The sequence below is a fragment of the Pinus tabuliformis genome, chromosome 2_2 (assembly GCF_031772625.1).
Source record: "Pinus tabuliformis cultivar Carrire ecotype Pingquan chromosome 2_2, CPIR1, whole genome shotgun sequence".
Taxonomy (NCBI): domain Eukaryota; kingdom Viridiplantae; phylum Streptophyta; class Pinopsida; order Pinales; family Pinaceae; genus Pinus; species Pinus tabuliformis.
Window position 1 is genome coordinate 673654021 of NC_142300.1, and position 24649 is coordinate 673678669.

Sequence of the window (24649 nt, forward strand, 5' to 3'; positions counted from 1 at the left end):
GTCAATATGAATCTGATCGAAGGAGATATGCCCTGAATCTTTGATGCCAACCTGTGAGTAGCTCACGAAAGGAGGAAATTGATTAACCCATATTGCACCTCAACGATCACTCCAGGAAAAGAGGAATGATTCACCAGAATTGTTCCCTCTTTCAATATTTAGTTGCAAAGCTAATTCTTATTCCGAAAAATTATTAAAACTAATAATGTTCTATATTTTAATTGGCTGAATTAAAAGGCACAGTTTGTAATTCGATGTCTATATAAGAAACCAACTAGAGTAAACATAAATTAGTCAATTAATTAGGTAAACAGGAATTAGGAAATCGATCGACCCAGAGGCAATGCGCATGAACGGAGCATGCAGAAGGGAAGAGGAGTTGTCCCAATGTAGCATCACGCATTTATCACCAGCGAATTCCTCCTCTCATCTTGCTGGAGTTGAATATTGTTTGCTTGTTGTAAAATATTGTGTTTTCACGAATTAATTGAAGCAATTTTCCTCTATGTTCTGTCTATTTATTTATTGCATCTAATGATTTTGACTGCTGTGTGAACTAGGTTAATCGAGGGTGTGAGCTGGCTGGGTTGGCCGCCAGACCGGCTCACCACTGCTATTCATTTCTTAAATTAATTAGAATTTAGATTATTATTTATTGTGTGACTTTATTCAGTTTCTTTCCTCCTCCAAACTGATGTGATTTAATTTGTTGTAATTTTTTCCTTTCGACTACAACATTGATTTAGTTTTCTGCCTTAGAAATTGTTCTCGCATTCAAAATATTTCTTTATATTGAATAAGGATTGCATCCCTTCAAAATGTTTGAATTTACAAGATTGGCTTATGATATAACACTCTACCTCTACAGGTTTTAATATGCAATTCGAATCCTTTTCTTTTGTCTAAGATCTGATGGGTTTTATGCTCTGGAATGTATTTGGTTTCACCTGATGGATTTGAATGATTATGGAGTGGTGAGATCATAGCCATCGAATGTATTTAAATTTTAATCAACTATGTTGCATAACCATAGCATCACTTAGGAAGCAATAATCACATATAATTTATGTTATCTAAAGTTGTGATTCTTGCATACCACAAAGTCGACATTCATGACAAGGAAGTTGCATTATGTTGCAAATGATGATTTTTATTTCCTTTAAACTTATAGACATTTTTGTAAGATTTATTCTTTAGCAACAAGGAAGGTGGGAGAATCTATAATTTCTTTCATAAGTTATTTACACAGTAAATTTATTTGTTATGCTTGTTGGTGCTTTCAGGTTAATTTTACACAGAGGTAGATGCAGTAGAATTAGTTCAGGTAGAATGGCTTTTGATTTCCTCTTGAATTTATTTGAGCATTTATAGTCTTCTTGATATTATGATGGCATGCTTGGTTTCCAATTTTGATTTCCCTTCTGGTTGCTTATACTTTGAGTTTCCTTTTTCATTGTTAAATAGTACATGATTGCCCTTTATTTCCCACATGATTTTGATTGCTTGAATTAACGTTTTCTTGAATTCTTTTTTAGAGCTGGATTTCATTTATTGTCGAGATTAATGGACAAAATAGACTAGAATTTGTTTTGCAAGTTGCCATGGGCTCTCTGTGGCATTACCAGTGCCAAATCTCAAAGTTCACGAACTATTCGGATTGACAAATTAAATTTTGGTACATTTATAGACCCTATACTGCACCCAATAATGATGATATGAGAAGATTATGAGTTGAAGAAGAGGTAGGTTAGGTGTTTGGAGGTGGAGAATGAGATAAAATATCGCTAGTGGATGTCAGTGATTCAAAATTTTTGGTTCTCTTTCGGAAAGAAGAAATGGGAAATCCAAAAGGAGGAATTCCAGTCTTCTATCTTTGAGAACAGGTCAAGATTCGTCTTGATTGTAGAACAGAGGAAACATTTCCTTCAGATGACTAAGATTTACTAGAATTTTCAACTGAAATAGAGATTTGATCTAGCTTCTCTATTAATGTCTGAACTTATGGGGATTCAAGGTTATAGTCTAAAGAAGTTATTCTCTAAGATTCACTAGGAGATTTTGGAGAGGTTTTCTCAACTTCTGATCTTGGGATTGTAGTTCTAGATGGGGATCTAGAAGTTCGAGGAGATCTAGAGGGGGCGTGACCCTTAGGATGGATTTTTTCTTTATGATCATTTCTCTTTGCCATTCACAGTCATGGCCCTCCTTCTAGCGCCAAAATGTTGAAGCACCAGAATTCCATTGCAACAACTTGGGGGATAACCACCTGGTCCAGACCTTAAAAGCACCTCCTTTTCTATTTGGTATGGTGGCCTTGACTGGGGATAATGGGACCAACTTCCCAATAAGAATTGATATGATGATGATGTTGGGTTGATATAAGATATAATGGGAAATGATTTAATTAATAATGATCTAATTAAACAACAAACACATGCATCTATCTATTTTAACCTATATCTTAATATATAACTGGGAATAACTCAGATCATGTGATCCAAAAATATATCTTAAAGAAAAAGGTAATAAAGATCATTCAAGTTTTATATGAGAATAAATCGTTAATGATAATTATTTTAACTAAATAGTTAGGCAAAATAATTGTGGAAAATATATCGCACATGTGAATTGCTCATGTATTCAATAAGGAATTACAAGTAAAACATTTATACAAAAGTACTTTAATGTCAAACTATAACTCAGATTTCATACATAACACAATATAAGAAACATTACTGCTAATTCATGAACAAAACACAATCATAAAGATAGAAGTACCAGATATGAAAGGTCCTACTCATGAGGTCAAAAATATTGTGGTTATTTCGGGTAGCATCAGATGTGTTCTAGCCGTGAAAATTGGTGGAGAGGCTAAGGCACATGCGATCTCAAAGACCCAAAAATGGTTTGGGTAGATTATACTCGGTTTGGAAGATATTAAAATAATGAATATTTTTTAATGGAGTTCCTAATTCTAAACTTAGGAAAAATAAAATATTAATGGGTATTAATATAAAACTGGGTTAGAAGGTCCAAAAGTCATGGATCAAGCCAAATCTAATCGTAGTTGTTGATTAGAAATTTAATCTTAGCCGTTGATGGACCAACGAGAAAAGTATAAGAGGAGGATTGAGGGTTAGTTGAAGAACACACTAGAGTGATTAGTCATTCTATTCTCTATAGTGGGGTTTACTAAGACAGATAGAATCAATGATCAATAGCAAGGGGAAATGAATACATAGCAAAGAGGCAGAGTTTATACCAGAGAGACAGCGAAGAGCCTAGAGAGGTTGACATAGTGGCAACTTGAGGCTACACAGGGGCAGCTAGGAGTTGTGCAGAGCCAGGAGAGTCCAGCATGTGAGACACAGAGGGTCTAGGGTCTGATGTAGAAGCTCTAGAAGCTAACATAGTCCCTATCAGAGTGACATAGAGAAATGGAAGCTACAATTATTGTTGTGGGATCGTTCATCTAGTGATTTATCAACCAAAATATCTGTCTCAAGGAGAGGTACTACTATCGAGGGAATTCTCTGTTGAAAGATCCATTTATGCACCCTAGTTGTATTCTAAAAACTGCATAATAATAAAACCCACTGAATAGGTGCATCATTTTTCCCACATTGGGTTTTTCTGGGGACATTGGTCCAAAAATAACGGTGTCACTTGTGTGCTTTTTTACTTTTAGTTGATGATTTGTAGATATTGATATTGTACTTGAGTTTATTTTTAGTATTTACATGGTAAATAACTTGTTAAGTAATAGAACAAGTAGGAAGAAATAAACTAGATAGTACAAGAAGAATTTCTAACGGGTTAAACTTAGAAATTTCAACATGGTATCAGAGCGTGGTTACAAATCATGGGATAACTAAAGGCATCAGCTAGGAGAGTAGTAGCATTAGAAACAACTATCCTGAGTGACAGAAGTTGTTCCTAGTAGAAATAAGCAAGGAAGGGGTGACACAGAGGGCTTGTGTCATTAGTTCCAACCAGGAGGAGGATTAACATAGAAGCGGAGAGGAGAAGGCCTGACCTACTCAGTGCCCGGTCATCTTTCTCAGTCAGGAAGGATTGACACTGTGGCCACGAGGTGCAGATTTTACCGGTGCCGGGATTGTGCAGATCCTAGAGGTTCAGTCCTTTAGTTGTTGGGGCCTAGGAGGCTGTGGGTTGTTTGTGGAGCAAAGCTGGTAGGGTACTGTGGTTAGAAAACTATCTAACAAGGCAAGACCAAGGAGGAGGGAATTGTTGCCGAGGCAAATTTCTAGACAAGAAATCTAGATCAGTGTTAGATGATTGGAGTGGGGCAACTTGACGTTGATAGAAGGATTTCCAAAAGGGAAATCGAGACTTAGAGGGAGTCGAATCGAGAACTTCCAGACGGGAAGTTGAGAGACTCAGTAGGAGTCAAATAGAGGAATTCCAGGAGGGAAGTAGAGAGACCCATAGGAGTCGAAAGAAGAGCATCATAATGGTCGTGAATGGACTGAGAGATCAGGATAGGCTACACCACTAGTAGAAAATGGGAAATTAGTGACTAGGTGACTAAAAAAGTTAGTCACCACAACTTTTCCAAGTGAAATACTACCCAAAATGAGAAATTTTAAGTGATCCAACTAAAACGACTAATATAGTTAGGGGTTAAAATATATGACTAGATAACAAGTAATACAACTAAAAATGACTAACGTGAATGACTAATTTAGTCTAGGAACAAAAATGTGACTACTTAACAAGTACTACAATAATATTAATTAATCATTTATGTTAATCATTTTAATTTTTTTTCTTTATGTAGTGTACTCAATTTACACATTTTTTAACTGACATATTTATAGTTCCACAATAAGCCTTCAACATAGTGGAGTATTTTTTCATACTAATAATTTAAAAATTAACCATGGTTTCCTTAACTTCATAAAAGCACTGGCTAATCTTAACTTTTGCAATGAACTTTGTTCTTGTTAGATCCACTTATAAGTTCAAATATCATTGTTTTTTTGTCAAATTTACTCTGTGTCTATGGTTTGAATTTGAGACACTTCAACAATAATGCCCCAACTTCTAGTAGGGGGGAACCTTTAGATTCTCCATACCTCCTAACTCTACATGTTGGCTTATAATTGTGGTACGCCATATGTTTTCTTTACACTTCACATATTTCCTATGCAATGGACTTCATGTTTTTATATATATTATTATTTATGTAGGGCCTCACCCCCTCCATCCTATCCAAAGGATAGGTTTGTTCACACCCCATTTTCAACTTGTGATGGAATGAAACTTAAAGCTAAATTTAAATATTTCGTTGTCTAAACATTATACACTTGCTATATGTATGTGTGCTCCTAATTAAGAACTATGGTCTCGATGCCCACGTGGATTTTGCACCTGGTAACTCAACCATAGGGGAAGTCACTAGATTCACATGGCACACACGTTCTACACAATTTCTTGAGGAAATCTAAAGGATAAGGTTTCTAGATGGAAAAATGAATAGGGTTTCTTTACCTTTTCCCTGCTCATTTTTGTTTGGTTTTCCTTTCTTCTACCACTAGGGCTTAGATCTAGAAAGTACCATATGAGGTTTCAAATCTCAACCATTACTCTTATACATGTGTTCTTTTTAATTACCATACAAGTGTCATCTATGGTGGCTTCTTCTTGATTAAAAATGTATCATCCACATAGCTTAATGCAATGGTGTTTAGAGGTAATACATTGTCTCATAATTGAAAACCTCAATACATTAACAATAGGAAGTTTTCATAATTATAAACCTCGTATTAACCTTGGACGTGACTCCACAAGATACAAAACCAATTCTTTTCATCATAAAAACACACAAATAACAAATTTTCCCCACTACTAGGTTGTGCTTAGGTCTAGGCTAACCCAATAGTGGATGAGAAAACAATCTACCCAAATATAGAATGTTATCACTAAAATTCTATAGCATTCAATCGAGCCTTGACACCACTTAAGACACTATAGCTCTGACAATTAGCTCTCACCTCAAACTTACCATAAAATTTGAATAATAAATTTGATAAAAATTAATCTCCACAAAAACCACTTTATTTACAAATAAAGATTACAAATTAATAAATCACATGTTAAAAAAAAACTGTAAAAATTTTGAAGAGTGAAATTGTAAAAATTCCCACGTTTAAAAAAAAATGCATGTCATGCTTTCCCTCTGGAATTTCATTTTAGGGAGTGATCTTGATTATTTGGCACCAATATAGTTTTGGATTCATCATTTTAATGGATAATTCCTAAGATCCCACATTTTCCTCCCTCCGAAAGTGCATTTTAATGAGTGATATCGATTATTTGTTCCCAATATAGTTTTGAATTCATCATTTTAATGCAGCTCACACATCCACAAACTCTATCTCTATGTATATGTTTGTCATTCTCAGAGCATCTTGTTTTTTCAAAACCCTATTGCAGATCATGGCCTGGGTTAGTAGTGCTACTCAAAAGCTCCCACTAATGCTTTCGCAAACCAGAAGGATAATTCCTAAAATCCTACATTTTCCCCATACCACAATTTAAACAACCATCATTTTCCCTAAGCTTTGACAAGGATGAAGGAGATTATGAAAACCCAACCACTTCTAACCAAGGTCATGAAATAAAACAACACATCATCAATACATTGGAATCGATCCATGAACCCTTGGGTTTTCAACGATAGGGATTGAGGCTAGGAATGTTTTTCCTAGATCAAGATGATCAAGAGCTGAAGCAATGTTTGCTGACTTGGGTCACTTCTCAGTGAGATCTATCCAGGTAATCTTAGAGCTTAAAGAAGCTCATTGTAGAGCATGAAAACTTTAGGCTACTGTAAGGGTTTCTTTTGAGTAGCCATACTTTTCTGTAAATGTTTCTTTCAAGTAGGCATAGTTTTCTTTCAAGTTCAGGAAACTGCAGTAGTACAACTTTATATTGATTTGGTTTTTCACCTTGAGTCTTCCCCATAGTTTGTGCTTTTTTTCCTTTCAATGCTAGTATAATATTATGAATAAATGTTGGATGCAGATAGCTTTCACATTTTTAGTGCTCCCATGTCTGTTACTAGAATATATGGGCCAAGATGCATTTATTATAGCAAATCCAAGCATGGCAGAACAAGAATTCTACGCTTCAATTCCAGGCAAGGTTCAATCAGTTTCTGTATTAACAACATGCATAGACTTTGTAGCATGTGTTTCATGGATTATAAGCATGTTTTGAAATGGAAAATTCATTCTTATACTTGAAATGCATCACAGGTTCCTGTATTCTTAGCAATTATTTATAATACCAATTATGGTTGTGCTCATCTATATAGTTCATATTTCCTTTTGACTGATGAGTAGATATATTTGTCTCATATTCAAATCATTCAGCTCATGTGTTTTGGCCAATTCTTGTGCTGGCCACTACTACTACTCTCATCGCAAGTCAAGCTATTATTTTAGCAACATTTTCATGTATTAAACAGTCAATGGCTCTTGGTTGCTTCCCCAGGCTTAAAGTCATACACACCTCAAAGTGGTCTATGGGCTAGGTCTACATTCCAATCATAAACTGGTTCCTGATGATTCTTTGCATCATTGTAGATGCTACCTTTAAGGGTACAAATGAGATAGGAAATGCATATGGTAAGTCTTATACAAAGACATGAATTTGATTTATTAGTACTAAGTTCTAAGAATAGTCAGCATTTACTAGCATACACAATTTATAACACCATTACAGAGTAATATCTCATCCAATAAGTAAATTTCATGGAAAATAACTAATAGAACCTTAAAATGAATATCACTCTTTAGTACAAAAGTGTTGACATAAAGACATGTTACAGGAATTTCTGAGGTGGGAGTAATGATGGTGACCACAGTGTTAGTGACTATTGTCATGCTTCTAATATGGAAGACAAACCTATTCTTGGCACTTTGTTTCCTGTTTTTCTTTCTAACCATTGAACTAACTTATTTTGTAGCTATATTGATGAAAGTGAGTGATGGTAGTTGTTACAGATCCATTTGGGCACATCACTCCCATCATCCTAATTAGTAGGATCCTAGGAATTATCCATTAAAATGATGAATCCAAAACTGTATTGGCGCCAAATAATCAAGCTCACTCCCTAAAATGCACCTTCCAGAGGGAAAGCATGATATACATTTTTTTTTTAACATGGGAATTTTTACAATTTCACTCTTTAAAATTTTTACAGTTTTTTTCTTAACATGTGATTTATTAATTTGTAATCTAGATTTGTAAATAAAGTGCTTTTTATGGAGATTAATTTTTATCAATTTTTTTATTCAAATTTTATGGTAAGTTTGAGGTGAGAGTTAATCGTGGGAGCTATAGTGTCAAGGCTCGATTGAATCTTATATAATTTTAGTGATAACATTCTACCTTTGGATAGATTGTTTTCTCATCCACTATTGGGTTAGCCTAGACCTAAGCACAACCTAGTATTCGGGAAAAATTGTCATGTGTGTGTTTTTATGATGAAAAGACTTGGTTTTGCATCTTGTGGAGTCGTATCCAAGGTTAATACGAGGTTTATGATTATGGAAACTTCCTATTGTTAATGTATTGAGGTTTTCAATTATGAGACAATGTAGTACCTCTAAACACCATTGCATTCAGCTGTGTAGATGATACATTTTTTATCAAGTGGAAGCCACCATAAATAACACTTGTATGGTAATTAAAAAGAACATAAGTATAAGAGTAATGGTTTGGATTTGAAACTTCATATGGTCCTCTTTAGATCTAAGCCCTAGTGGTAGGAAAAAGGAAAACCAAACAAAAATGAGCAAGGAAAAGGTAAAGCAAACCTATTAATTTTTCCATTTATAAAACTTATCCTTTGGATTGCCTCAAGAAATTGTGATAGTAGAATGTGTTTGCCATGCGAATCTAGTGAATTCCCCTATGGTTGAGTTACCAGGTGGAAAATCCACATGGGAATCGAGACCATAGTTCTTAATTAGGAGCATAGATACATATAGCAAGTGTATAATTTTTAGACAACGAAACATTTAACTTTAGCTTTAAGTTTCATTCCATCACAAGTTGAAATGGGGTGTGAACAAACCTATGCTTTGGATAGGATGGAGGGGGTGAGGCTCTACATAAATAATAATATTTATAAAATCATAAAGTCCATTACATAGGAAATATGTGAAGTGCAAGGAAAACATATGGCATGCCTCAATTATACGCCAACATGTAGAGTTAGGAGGTATGGAGAATCTAAAGGTTCCCCCCTAATAGAATTTGGGGAATTATATGTTGAAGTGTCTCAAATTCAAATCATAGACGCAAAGTAAATTTGAAAAAAAAACAATGATATTGAAACTTCTAAGTGGATCTAACAAGAAAAAAGTTCATTGCAAAAGCTAAGATTAGCCAATGCTTTTATGAAGTTAAGGAAATCGTGGTTAATTTTTAAATTATTAGTATGAAAATATACTTCACTATGTTCAAGGCTTATCATGGAGCTATAAATATGTTAGTAAAAAAAATGTGTAAATTAAGTACACTACATAAAGCAAAAAAATCAAAATGATTAACATAAACGACTAATTAATATTATTGTAGTACTTGTTAAGTAGTCATATTTTTGTTCCTAGACTAAATTAGTCATTTTTAGTTGTATTACTTATTATCTAGTCATATATTTTAACCCATGACTAAATTATTTGTTTATGTTAGTTGTTTTTACTTGGATCACTTAAGATTTCTCATTTTTGGTAGTATTTCACTTGGAAAATTGGTGGTAACTAACACTTTTAGTCACCTAGTCACTAATTTCTCATTTTCTACTAGTGGTCCAACCTATCCTGATCTCTCAGTCCATTCACGACCATTATGCTGCTCTTCCTTCGACTCCTCCGAGTCTCTCTACTTCCTTTCTAGAATTCCTCAATTCGACTCCTATTGAGTCTCTCAACTTCGTGTCTGGAAGTTGTCGGTTTGACTCCCTCTGAGTCTCGATTCCCTTCTGGAAATCCTTCTGCCAACGTCAAGTTGCCCCACTCCAAACGTCTGACACTGATCCAGATTCCTTGGCTAGAAATCTGCCTTGGCAACAACTCCCTCCTCCTTGGTCTTGCCCCATTAGGTAATGTTTTGACAATAGTACCCCAACAGCTTCGCTCCGCAAACTACCCACAATCTCCTATGCCCCAACAACTGAAGGATTAAGCCTCTAGGCTCTACACAATCCCGACACTGGAAAAACCTTCACCTCCTAGCCACAATGTCAATCCTTCCTGACTGAGAATGATGATCGAGCACTATGTAGGTCAGGTCTGCTCCTCTCTGTCTCTATGTTAATCCTCCTCCTAGATCAAACTAATGATGCAAGCCCTTTGCGTCACCCCTTCCTTGCTTCTTTCTTCTAGGAACAACTTCTATCACTCGGGATAGTTGTTTCTACTACCACTGCTCTCCTAGCTGATGCCTTCAGTTATCCTGTGATCTGCAACCATGCTTTGATACCATGTTGGAATTTCTAAGTTTAACCTGTTATAAATTCTTCCTTTACTATCTAGTTTATTTCTTCCTACTTGTTCAATTACTTAACAAGTTATTTACCATGTAAATACTAAAAATAAACACAAGTACAATATCAACATCTACAAATCATCAACTAAAAGTAAACAAGCACACAAGTGACACCGTTATTTTTAGACTAATGTCCCCATAAAAACCTAATGTGGGAAAAATGATGTAGTTATTCATAGGGTTTTATTATTATGCAGTTTTCAGAATACAACCAGGATGCTAGAAATGGCTCACCCAACAGAGATTGCCCTCGGTAGTAGTACCTCTCCTCGGAGATAGATATTTTTGCTGATAAATCATCAGATGAATGATCCCACAGCAAAATTGCAGCTTCCACTACTCTATGTCACTCTCATAGGGACTATGTTAGCTTCTAGAGCTTCTGCGTCAGACCCTAGACCCTCTGCGTCTCACATGCTGGCCTCTCCTAGCTCTCCACATCTCCTCGCTGCCTTTGCGTAGCCTCTAGTTGCCACTATGTCAACCTCTCTGGGCTCTTCAATGTCTCTTTGGTAGAAACTCTGCCTCTCTTCTATGTATTCACTTCCCCTCATTGTTCATCACTGATTCTATCTCTCTTAGAAAACCCCGCTCTAGAGAATAGAATGACTGATCACTCTAGTGTGTTCTCCAACAGACCCTCAAGCCTCCTCTTATACTTTTCTCATTGGTCCATCAACAACTGAGATTAAATCTCTAATAAATGGGTAATATTAGATTTGGCTTGATCCATGACTTTTGGACCTTCTAACCCAGTTTTATATTAATACCCATTAATATTTTATTTTTCCGAAGTTTAGACGTGGGAACTCCATTAAAAAATATTCATTATTTTAATATCTTCCAAACCGAGTATAATATTCCCAAACCATTTTTGGGTCTTGGAGATCTCATGTTCCTTAGCCTCTCCACATATTTTCATGGCTAGAGCACATCCGATGCTACCCGAAATAACCACAATATTGCTAACCTCATGAGTAGGACCTTTCATATCTAGTACTTTTATCTTTACGATTGTGTTTTGTTCATGAATTAGCAGTAATGTTTCTTATATTGTGCTATGTATGAAATCTGAGTTACATTTTGGCATTAAAGTACTTTTGGATAAATGTTTCGACTGTAATTCCTTATTGAATACATGAGCAATTGATATATACGATATGTTTTCCACAATTATTTTGCCTAACTATTTAGTCAAAATAATGATCATTAACGATTTCTTCTCATATAGCAATTAAATGATCTTTATTACCTTTTTCTTTAAGATATATTTGTAGATCGCATGATTTGTGTTATTCCCAGTTATATATTAAGATATAAGCTAGAATAGATAGATACATGTGTTTTTTGTTAATTAGATCATTATTAGTTAAATAATTTCCCATTATATCTTATATCAACCCAACATCATCATCATATCAATTCTTGTTGGGAAGCTGGTCCCATTATCCCCAATCGAAGCCACCATAACAAACTAAAAAGGAATTTCTGTTTGGACCAGCTGGTTATCCCCCATGTTGATTCAATGGAATTCTGGTGCTTCAAAATTTTGGCGCTAGGAAGGCCGTGACTGTGAATGACAAAGAGAACTAATCATAAATAAAAAATCCATCCTAAGAGTCACTCCCCTTCTAGATCCCCTCCAACTTCTAGATCTCCAAAAGCTCCTAGTGAATCTCATAGAATAACTTCTTTAGACTATAACCTTGAATCCCCAGAAGTTCAAACTTTAACAGAAAAGTTAGAGAAAATCTCTATTTTAGCTGAAAAGCCTAGTAAATTTCAGTTGTCTAAAAGAAGTGTTTCCTCTGTTCTACAACCAAGACAAATCTTGACCCATTCTCAAAGCGAGAAGACTAGAATTCCTCCTTTTGAATTTCCCATTTCTTCTTTCCAAAAGAGAACCAAAAATTTTGAATCACAGACATCCAATCGAAATATCTTATCTCATTGTCCACCTCAAACCCCTTCAATCCTTCCATTCATTCCAATAGCTTCAATTCCAACTGTTAGTGTCAGTCTTTCCAACCTTCCTACAGTGATCAAATATGCTCTTACAAAGTGATTTTGAAGTGTCAAGGTCAAATTTTGTCATTTCAGTAAGTCTTCAAGCAAAATTTGGTCACTAGGCATTAGGTCTAGGGTTTTCCCAAATGTCAGTCTATGTCATCATTCAGCTGAGCCTATCATCATTCAGAGGGTTGTCATTATCATGTCAGTGTCTAATGAGTCATTTTACATCTTGTTCATGCTTCAGTTGTGCTTTGGCAAGTTCATTTCCCTCTCCTAGGGTTTTGAAGCCAATTTCTCTTGGACAGTCAAATCATCGGCAAAACTTGTATCCAGATGTTCATACACCTTCCCCTATCCTTAAAGTACCTTATCAAACACTTCCCATCCCTTAGATCCGCCAAATTCCTCATTTTTGCACAAACCCTAGTTTCTAGCTACAACCTGGCAATTTCCTAGGTTGGGCCTGTGTTTTGCCCTTTTGGACCCCTTCCCCTCGCTCAATCTCTGATATTCCACTTTCCCCTGCTTCCTAACATCCCTCCCCACTCCCAAAAATTTCCCCAAGAATTTAGAAGCCCCCTATCCCCTTCATTTCGCTCCATTTCGACAAAATCCCTTGTTTCACACATCGGGATAAGTTGCACTCAAACGATGTTTCAGAGCAATAAAAGATGAATTTTGGAAACCTGAGAGAGGTTTTTGTCCATAACATGCCAAAGAAGAAAAACGTCTTTCACTTTTTGCACAGGTGTCATGGTTTTAGAGAAATGCCAAAATTACAGTCGCCGGATCCAAGGAGTTTGGCCAAGGCACAAAAACGGAAAAAGAAGACCAATCCGCTCCGTATCTTGGCTGAGGCCTCTCTCACTCACCATGATACTCATTAGCCTCCTCCTAGCAGCAAACCCAAGAAATTTTGAGAGTTTTGAGGCATTTTTGAGAATTTTACAGGTTTTGGCCATTTGAGTGGTCTCACCCCGCGTGCGACCAATCATGGGGACAGCTCAGAACGGGAAAAACTCTACATTTTTGGAATTTTCATGCAAAAATACACTTGCCTATGGATGGGTTTCAGATTTTATGAAGATTTGGGCTTCCAAAAGCTCAAAATACATGCAAATTTTGACTTTCTGCCCCTTTTTTGAGTTGCAGAAAGCTGCATTGGGAGAAATGACTTTTGAGGGGTCAAATCAACTCTAAATTCAGAAATTCCAGTGGGGTTGGAAATTAGACTCATAGACCTTTCCAATGAACTATCTTGCACCTAATTTGGACATCGGGAAGGCCCTCAAACAGAGCTGTTAATGCGCACGACCAGTCAAAGTGAGGGGCGCGACCACTCAGGGAAATTTCACTGTTTTGACCAGTTCGGCCAGCAAAACACTGTTTTTACTTTGGTTGACTTTTGAGGCATGTAAATGATGGATTTTTGTGTAATTTTCATAGCACTTGGACACATTTACTCTCCTTTGACACTTCTAGAAGTTTCTTTGATGTAAATAGTGAATATTTAATGCATGGATAGATTACCTAAGTTTTAGAGGCAAGTTGTTTTGACTGCCTATTATCTAGTGCTCAGTTTAGAATTAGTTGAAACAGCTCCTAGGAAGCTGAGCTCGACCCCTAGAGGTGGGGAAAGGAGTTAGATCATCTATATTATGCCTTCTCTTGCTCATTTTCATGGTTGGACTCTTGAGGGAGAAGCTCCTATTGTATATTTTACTTGTATCTCTGCAATTTGAGGAAAAGGAAGGCCAGGGTTTTGCAGACATCATTGTGGATTCTTGTGGATTATTGTGTTGATGGTGTGTTTCCTACTTGTCATTGTAAGTGTGTTTATGTGTTCCATCTCTTATTCTATTGCTGCTAATTAAACAAAAGAAGTGATAAAGTTTGAATTCATGCATGCCATGCTCAGCTTTCAATTTTGTTTAATATTTATGTTTTCCACTGTTTAAAGAGGATTCAAGGTCATGTTTTGCCCTCTTTAGCTCCCTCTCTTTCTTCCTTGATCATCCATCTCAGCTTAAGGCATCAACACAAACTCCTACCTTGCCCCAAAGACCCACCTGCAAAAACTGAGCTCAAATCCCCGCACCCTGAATTGCATTCCCTCCAATTGCCACCAAAAACCCCAAAAACTTTAAATCAACCTTCCTTATCAGTTTACTAGCCTAACATCAGAGTTCCTAATTGGGTCAGCTCATCCTATTGAAAGATCTATCGAGTTTGACCGGAGAGAGCCTTCTCATACCCCGTAGGGCTAGCTACGAGGTGAAATGGTTTGGTGTAGCCTTGAAGGTTTACCTTTCTCAGCCTAGGGTGAAATCTCAAGCGCTAACACCAACCACTGGTGGTAGTTCTTCTACTCCAAACACCCAACCTGCCTCTTCTTCAACTCAAACTCCTCTCATATCCTCATTGTTGGGTGCAGTATAGGGTCTATAAATGTATCAACATTTAATTTTTCAATCCGGATAGTTTGTAAACTTCAAGACGCGACACTGGTAATGCCAGAGAGAGCCCCAAGCAACCTACAAAAAAAATTCTAGTCTATCTTGTGCATTAATCTCAACAATAAATAAAATCCTGCACTAAAAGAGAATTTGAGAAAACATAAATCTAGGCAATCAAAATCATGTGGGAAATAAAAGGCAATCATGTACTATTTAACAATGTAGAAGGAAATTCTAAGTACGAGCAACCAGAAGGGAAATCAAAATTGGAAACCAAGCATGCCATCACAATATCAAGAAGACTATAAATGCTCGAATAAATTCAAGAGGAAATCAGAAGCCATTATACCTGCACTAATTCTACTGCATCTACCTCTGTGTAAAATTAATCTGAAAGCATCAGCAAGCATAAAAAATAAATTTACTGTGTAAATAACATATGAAAGAAATTATAGATTCTCTCGCCTTCCTTGTCCCTAAAGAATAAATCTTGCAAAACAATCTAGAAGTTTAAAGGAAATAAACATAATCGTTTACAACATAATGCAACTTCCTTTTCATGAATGTCAGCTCTATGGTATACAAGAATCACAACTTTAGAAAACATAAATTATATGTGATTGTTGCTTCTTGAGTGATACTCGAGTTTTGCAACATAGTTGATTAAAATTTAAATACATTCGATGGCTATGATCTCACCACCCTATAATCATTCAAATCCATCAGGTGAAATCGATTACATTCCAGAGCACAAAACCCGTTAGATCTCAGACCAAAGAAAAGGATTTGAATTGCATATTAAAAATTTTAGAGGTAGAGTGTTATAACATAAGTCGATATTGTAAATTCAAATGTTCTAAAGGAAGGTAATCCTTATTCGATATAAAGAAAGTTTTTGAATGCAAGAACAATTTCTAAGGAAGAAAATCAAATTAGTGTTGCAGTCGAAAGGAAAACATTACAACAAACTAATTCACATCAGTTTGGAGGAGGAAAGAGACTGAAAGTAATTAAATAAACTCACACAGTAAATAATAATCTAAATGCTAATTAATTTAAGAAATGAATAGCGCTGGCGAGCTGGTCTGGTGGCCAACCCATCTAGCTCACACCCTCGATTAACCTAGTTCGCGTAGCAGTTAAAATCATTAGATGAAATAAATAAATAGATAGAACATAGATGAAAATTGCTTCAATTAATTCATGAAAACACAATCTTTTACATCAAGCAGACAACATTCAACTCCAGCAAGATGAGAGGAGTGATCCACTTGGTGATAAACTTGTGATGCTACATTGGGACACCTCCTCTTTGCTTCTGTGTGCTCCCTTCATGCGCATTACCTCTGGCTCGTTAGATTTCCTAATTCCTGTCTGTATAATTAATTGACTAATTTATGTTTATTCCAATTGATTTCTTATATAGACATCGAATTACAAATTGGGTATTTTAATTCAACCAATTAAAATATAGAGCATTATTATTTTTAATAGTTTACCAAAATAAGAATTAGTTTTTCAACTAAATATTGAAAGACGGAACGATTCTACTGAATCGTTCCTCTTTTCTTGGAGTGGCTGTTGAGGTGTGATTTGGCTTAATCGATTTCCTCCTTGCATGAGCTACTCATAGGTTGGCATCAGAGATTCGGTGCATATCTCCTTCGATCAGATTCATATTGACCCAAACTTATCATAACCATAACGAGCACTGAATCCTTGTCATGTTTAAAGAAGTGATTGTTGGAAATAGTAACTGTTGTGGAACCTAGCGTGACATCAAAAAAACCATCTTGGAACTTGGAGAGGGAGTTGTGGTCGATACATATATTAGTGGAAGCCGTTACAAATATACCATCTCCGTCCTATGGTTCTATCAATTACACAACGCCATTACCATCTAACGCCCGAACATTGCCTACCACGTTGGGCACACAATTACTGATTGTAAGCCATGAATAATAACTTTGTTCACATTGTCGATGCATAGGTAGGGCCCATTACCACTATCGTGAAAATTCCTGGGCCAATATCAAAGGCTTGATGGGTTCTTTGTGGTAGCAAAATCGATTGGCAATATGGCAGGGCGTTGTGATGACAGAGTTTATGTTGAGCTTATTGTTTTATCAGCATCGACATGAGAAGGAAGAAGATAGTTGTCATTGAAATGATAATACTTATTGGATTCCTTAGTTGTGACCATGAAACGCTTCAACCATTTCACCATTGGCATCCAAAATATTAACATCTATGTTAGACTGAAGTAATAACCCATATGCACCATAGCAAGCCAAGGAACAAAATCCTTATACATGTCAACAGCTAATGCAATTTCATCCTCATGAATGGAGGGTTCGAGTATAGGCATAGAGAATGTGAATGCAGTCCAAGAATCCTTAAGAGTGCAAGCAGTTAAATGGTGCAAGAATTCATTGCATGGTGCCGGCAGGTAAGTGCAATGGTGCAGGTAGGTAAATACAATAAGTAAATTTCATGGAAAACAACTAGTAGAACCTTGAAATGAATATCACTCTTTAGTACAAATGTGCTGACATAGAGACATGTTGCAGGAATTTCTGAGGTGGGAGTAATGATGGTGAACACAGTGTTAGTGACTATTGCCATGATTTTGATATGGCAAACCAAACTATTCTTGGCACTCTGTTTCCTAGTTTTCTTTCTAACCATTGAACTAACTTATTTTGTAGCTGCATTGATGAAAGTGAGTGATGGTAGTTGTTACAAATCCATTTGGGCACATCTGTTGGGTCCCTATAATACTAGTGATTACCCCATTACTATTGTATTTATACCCCATATTTATATTGTTGTGCCCCTATTACCCCCATATTGTTATTTCTGTACCCCATAGAATCCCTCTATTGTTATTTTTGTGGCTTTATATTATTATTGCTAGGTCGGCTGGATTATATTGTGATTCCTTAGACTCCTATATGTAGAAAGGATGTTTTGTCATTTGTATCATCCAAGAATTGTTCATTTATGTAATGTAAAGGAGGTTGCCCCCTCGAAGAGGCTGAATTCTAAGGCGTGGATCTCTATTTTCTATCTTTTTGTGAGCTGGTTTCATAACATTTGGTATCAGAGCTTTGGATTCTAGGGTTTCGCTGCTCCAAATAGGTCATCGTGGCATTTTCGCTATAACTTTTTTTTTGTGATGTTTCAGAAGTCGTAAAAAAAACCCATTTGAGAAGAAATCACGCGGAAACTTGGGTCCAAATTTCAAAGCTTTTCGCGCGATATTTTTGGAGATATGATCTGAGGAAGTTGGTCTTTTTGCTGACTCCTGAATTACACTCAAAACATGTGACCTGGGGAAAATCGTCATAAATTTCTTTCTGAGCATCGGATTGAAATTTTGTAAGAAGGTACAGAAAGAGGACGGACTGTAGTTTTCTTTTATATATTTTTCCGAGTCAAAAGTTGAAGCAGTGACACGTGGCACTTCATACAAGTTCGCTCTACTGAAATAGTCTATAATCAGGTCACTGCGAGAGATTGTGCATAACACTTTCTTGGAGAATCCAATTTGGATCAGACTAGTGGCATTGGAAAGAGGATATAGAAGGCTACTACAGGTCACAATTTCAGAACTGGATGATTCGAAATTACAGAGATACATTAGATTCAATATCAGGCTTCTACAAAGTAAAAAAAGGTGTGTAGTTTTTTTTTTTTTTTATTTTTGCATAAGCTTGGTTTGAAGGAATTCAAAGGGCATAGTAAAGCATTATTATCGGTAACTGATGCCCCAAGGAAAGAAAATGCAAACACCTAGTAAGGAACCTGAAAGCTCTAGCATGACTCATGAAGAAGAGGAAGAAATGCTACATGATATATCAAAATTACAAGAACAAGTGCAACAAATGTCACACTCACAAAAGCTAACAGATGCTAAGATAAATGGCATGGAATCTAAGATAAATGGCATGGAATCTAAGATAAAGGGCATGGAATCTAAGATGGATGATCTGAAGACAGATTTGAAGACAGACATGGCAGATTTGAAGACAGATTTGACAAATTTTCTACAAGAAATACTTACTAATGGTGAAAAGGTTGTAAAGGAAACTCATGATGTGAACAAAAGAAATGTTAATCATGATTCCATAGACTCTAATGTTGGATCGAAGATCCACCATATTCCAAAAATCGATATGAGGAAGTTTGATGGCAAGGATCCCGCCACATGGATATTACAGATGGAGCAATTCTTCGATCTCAATAATGTGCAAAACACACAAAAGGTACGTATGGCAACTTTATATTTGGAACCAAATCAGTTTGTATGGTATCAATGGCTTTTTTCTCGTAAACAATTTATCACTTGGGCAATTTTTACGGAAGAATTGATAGCACATTATGAGGATACAAAAAGCAACACTTTTTTTAGCCAATTGATAAGTCTCAAACAAAAGGGTTCAATAATGGAGCACATTGAGGAGTTCCAAAAATTGAACATAAGGGTAAAAGATATTCCAGAGGAGCATAGGATTGATGTGTTCATAGGGTCTTTAAAGGATAATATCCAACATGATGTGCGCCTTTGGGAACCTGATTCATTAGAGAAGGCATTCAGGTTAGCAAGAAAAATGGAAAGCAAAATTATGGCAACTAGGAAGCATACCATTCACAACTATAAAGACGGAAGTGTTGTTGCCCATAGTCTTCCACAACCTACAAGGTTGACACCACAACAATTGGAAGAAAAAAGAGCAAAAGGGCTTTGTTACAATTGTGATAGCAAATACACAAAAGGTCATAAGTGTGCTGAGAAAAATTATTCTACATAGATTGTGAAGAGGAAGAAGAAAAGGAGCAAGAAAGGTCAAAAGAAGAGGATATATTCCAGGAACAAAGCCTAGATGAAGAACAAATAAATCCGACCATATCTTGTAATGCATTGGCGGGAATTACCACTCCTCAAACCATCAAGATAGAAGGACAAATCAAGAAGAAAAAGGTAATAGTGTTGATTGATTCAGGAAGCACCCACAATTTTATTCATTGTAGGGTAGCAAAAGAATTGAATTGCTTCCTATATCCAGCACCAGAGTGTCAAGTGATGATTGCAAATGGAGGAACAATAAATTGTTCTGGAAAGTGCCATAATATCAAGCTATCCATGGGAGAATATGTATTGACTAGCCCAATGCTTTCCATTCCAATGGGAGGTGCTGATGTTGTACTAGGAGTCCAATGGCTACAATCCTTGGGTACAATAGCTTTTAATTTTCAAGAACTTTTCATGAAATTTTCTGTGGAAGGAAAGGAAGTTGAATTAAGGGGTATTGCAGGGAAACCAGGAAAGATAATCAGCTCTAATGGCATGACAAAGCTTCTAAAAAAGGAGCAAAGAGGTGTAATTGCACAATTATGTTCGCTAGATGTTTCCACATTGGAATCATCTATTTCTCCAGATCTCCAAAAAGTCCTGGACAATCATTCCAAGGTATTTGAGACTCCCAAAGGTCTCCCACCTATGCGTGATCATGATCATGCTATTCATCTGATTCCAGGAAGTGTTCCTCCAAACATCAGGCCGTACAGATATCCATATGTCCAAAAAAGTGAAATTGAACGTATGGTTGCAGAAATGCTAGAGGCTGGTATAATTCAACCGAGTCAAAGTTCTTTCTCAGCTCCAGTAGTATTGGTGCACAAGAAGGATGGATCATGGCGCATGTGTCCAGATTATAGGGAGCTCAACAAGCTCACTATTAAAGATAAGTTCCCCATTCCTGTCATTGATGAATTACTGGATGAATTGCATGGATCAATTTACTTCACCAAGTTGGATCTTCGTTCGGGATATCATCAAATCAGAATGAAGATTGAAGACATTCCGAAAACGGCATTTAGAACTCATGAGGGTCATTATGAATTTTTGGTCATGCCTTTTGGCCTTACCAATGCACCTTCAACATTTCAAGGTTTGATGAATTCAATTTTCAAACCATTCCTTAGAAAATTTGTGTTAGTATTTTTTGATGATATACTAATCTACAGCAAGTCTTGGAAGGATCATGTTGAACATGTTGACAGGTGCTACAACTATTGGAGGAGAAACAATTATATGCAAAAAGATCCAAATGTTTCTTTGGAGTCCAGGAGGTGGAATATTTGGGTCATATTGTATCTCATGAAGGAGTTAAGGTAGACCCTAGCAAAATTAAAGCCATTAAGGAATGGAAAATCCCCACATCCATAAAGCATCTGCGAGGATTTCTTGGGTTGACAGGGTATTATCGCAAGTTTGTTAAGAATTATGGGAGAATAGCAGCACCTCTAACAACATTATTGAAGAAAGATTCATTTTCATGGACTCCGGAAGCAACAAAGGCCTTTGAACATCTTAAAGAGGCAATGTGCCAAGCACCGGTCTTAGCTACACCGGACTTCACAAAAACCTTTATTGTGGAATGTGATGCTTCAGGAAATGGAATTGGTGTTGTTCTAATGCAAGATGAAAGACCCATTGCTTTTGAAAGTCGTCCAATCAAGGGAAAGTTTTTAAGCAAAGCTATTTATGAGAAGGAAATGTTGGCAATACTCCATGCACTTAAGAAATGGCGACCCTACCTAATGGGAAGACACTTCAAGGTAAAAACGGATCATGATAGCCTTAAATACTTTTTAGAACAAAGATTATCCTCTGAAGAGCAACAAAAGTGGGTCACAAAGATGTTGGGTTATGACTTTGAAATCATCTACAAAAAAGGGAAGCAAAATGTGGTGGCAGATGCACTCTCAAGAAAGGATGAGGATGTGGAAGCATTGTTGTGTGCCATTTCTATTATCCAACCAGATTGGATAAACGAAGCAAAGGAGGAATGGAAGAATGACGAAGAAGTGTGGGCACTTATTCGAAAGCTACAACAAGATTCCAGTACTTCTGATACATTTAGCTGGAAAAATGATTCGTTATGGTACAAAGATCGCTTATACCTCTGTAAGAATTCCCAGCTAAAACAAAAGATTCTTATGGAATTGCACACTTCTCCCTTAGGAGGGCACTCAGGATTTTTAAAAACTTACCACAGGGTTAAGAAGGAATTTTTTTGGGATGGCCTTAAATCAGATATTCAAAAGTTTGTGGCGGAATGTTTGGTTTGCCAACAAAATAAAGTTGAAACAATTAAGACACCGGGTCTATTACAACCTTTATCCATTCCAAGCCAACGTTGGGAGGAGGTTTCAATGGATTTTATCACAGGTTTACCCAAGTCTGAGGGAAAGAGTGTCATCATGGTGGTAGTTGACAGACTTACCAAGTATGCACACTTTTGTGCATTATCACATCCATTTAAAGCCAGTACAGTTTCTACTGCATTTATGGAAACAGTTCAAAAGCTACATGGAAACCCAAAGATTATTGTAAGTGACAGAGATCCCATTTTCACTGGAAATTTTTGGACAGAATTATTTTCTTGTCTTGGTACTCAGTTAGCTCATAGCTCATCTTATCATCCTCAATCTGATGGGCAAACTGAGATAGTAAACAAATGTTTGGAAGGATATCTTCGTTGCTTTGTATCTGATAAACAGACACAATGGGTCAAATGGTTGCCTCTGGCTGAATGGTGGTATAACACTTCCTTCCATACAGCAACAAAAATGACCCCATTTATGGCACTTTATGGGTATCAACCACCATCCATCACATCATATTTAAGAGAAAATTCTAAGGTTCAGGCAGTGGAACATCACATCGAACATCAACAACAAGTCCTCCAACTCTTAAAGGATAACCTCGTGTTGGCACAAAATAGAATGAAACAACAGGCAGATCAACATCGCAGTGAAAGAAGTTTTGATGTAGGTGATTGGGTATTCCTACGGCTACAACCATATAAGCAAATGTCCCTAAAGCAAGCTAAGAAGGATAATAAATTATCACCAAAGTATTATGGTCCGTACAAGGTGTTGCAAAAGATTGGTACTATGGCATACAAATTGGAGCTTCCTGCAGCTTCTCGATTGCACCCAGTTTTCCATGTTTCATGTTTAAAGAAGGTTATAGGCGACAAGCTCCCAGTTCAAACAATATTGCCAGAACTTGACGAGGAAGGAAAAATTATATTGGAACCGGAAGCAGTCACAGAAACAAGAACTCGACAGCTACGAAATCGATCAATTTCAGAGTATCTTATCAAGTGGAAGAACTTATCCGCTGAAGATTCCACATGGGAGGATGAGAATTTTATGCAGAAGTATCCAGAACTACTCAAGCGTTGAGGACAACACTTTTTTGAAGGAGAGGGGCATGTTGGGTCCCTATAATACTAGTGATTACCCCATTACTATTGTAGTTATACCCCTTATTTATTGTTGTGCCCCTATTACCCCCATATTGTTATTTCTGTACCCTATAGAATCCCTCTATTGTTATTTTTGTGGCTTTATATTATTATTGTTAGGTCGGCTGGATTATATTGTGACTCCTTAGACTCCTATATATAGAAAGGAGGTTTTGTCATTTGTATCATCCAAGAATTGTTCATTTATGTAATGTAAAGGAGGTTGCCCCCTCGAAGAGGCTGAATTCTAAGGCGTGGATCTCTCTTTTCTATATTTTTGTGAGCTGGTTTCATAACAACATCACTCCCATCATCCAGATCATCTAACACTTTTTGGGCTTCATCAAGAAAGGGACAAAGATGAATGGGGTGATTCCCTTCACATAACCTACAGGGAAACTGAACTTTACCCTTATTTCCATGAACTTTACTACCACTAGTTTATTGTGGGTCACTAGCATGATCTCTAGAAGTTGATGACACAAGATGATGTGAAGGGGAAGACCATTCTTCTAAGATCTGAGGAATACCAGAACAATTTCGAAGAAGATGGTCTCCCGTACAAAGTTTGTGTGGATATCAAACTTTGTGAGGCTTGATGGATGGTTTCTCATCAGATGTTGCATTCAAACCAATGGAATTTGCTTCTTCTTCTCCTTCTTCCCTTTCTTCTTCTTCTTAGCCACCTGGTTACTAGTACCAATACTTTCACCAGGCAAAGAGGAAGAAGGGGAGGAAGAAACAATTGAGGAAGAAGGAAAGGGGTCAACTTTAGGATCAACTAGAGGTTGATTTTGTCCAATTGGAGGTGTACTCGATTACGGAGAAATTATGACATTTTGAACCAAGAAGGTTGAAAGCAACCATACTGGCAAGCCAATGGTAAGTCCTGGAAGGGACAATGTAGCATATAAGGAGCACCAATATTTCCAAAAGGAGGAAAAGGACTAGGATTCCCATCAAAAGGAATTCCTTGATTGGTGGACTCTGGATTTTTCACGATATGTCTCAACCTAAGATCAACTAAGGAGCAAGAGTGGAGGATGTTATTTGTGGTCAATTAAATTTATTTTAATCAAAGTAACATAACAAAACAAAACAGGGATAATCTAGACAAAAGGTTTACCATGAAACTATGAACTACAGAATACCTCGCAGTGAACTGAGAAGTACGGGTAGGCAATCTCCTTGAATGTTGTGTTCAGTGTATCATAGTGTACAAGGTGGCCGACTCGCTTACCTTCGCTAGACTCGTTAAAACATCACACAACGATG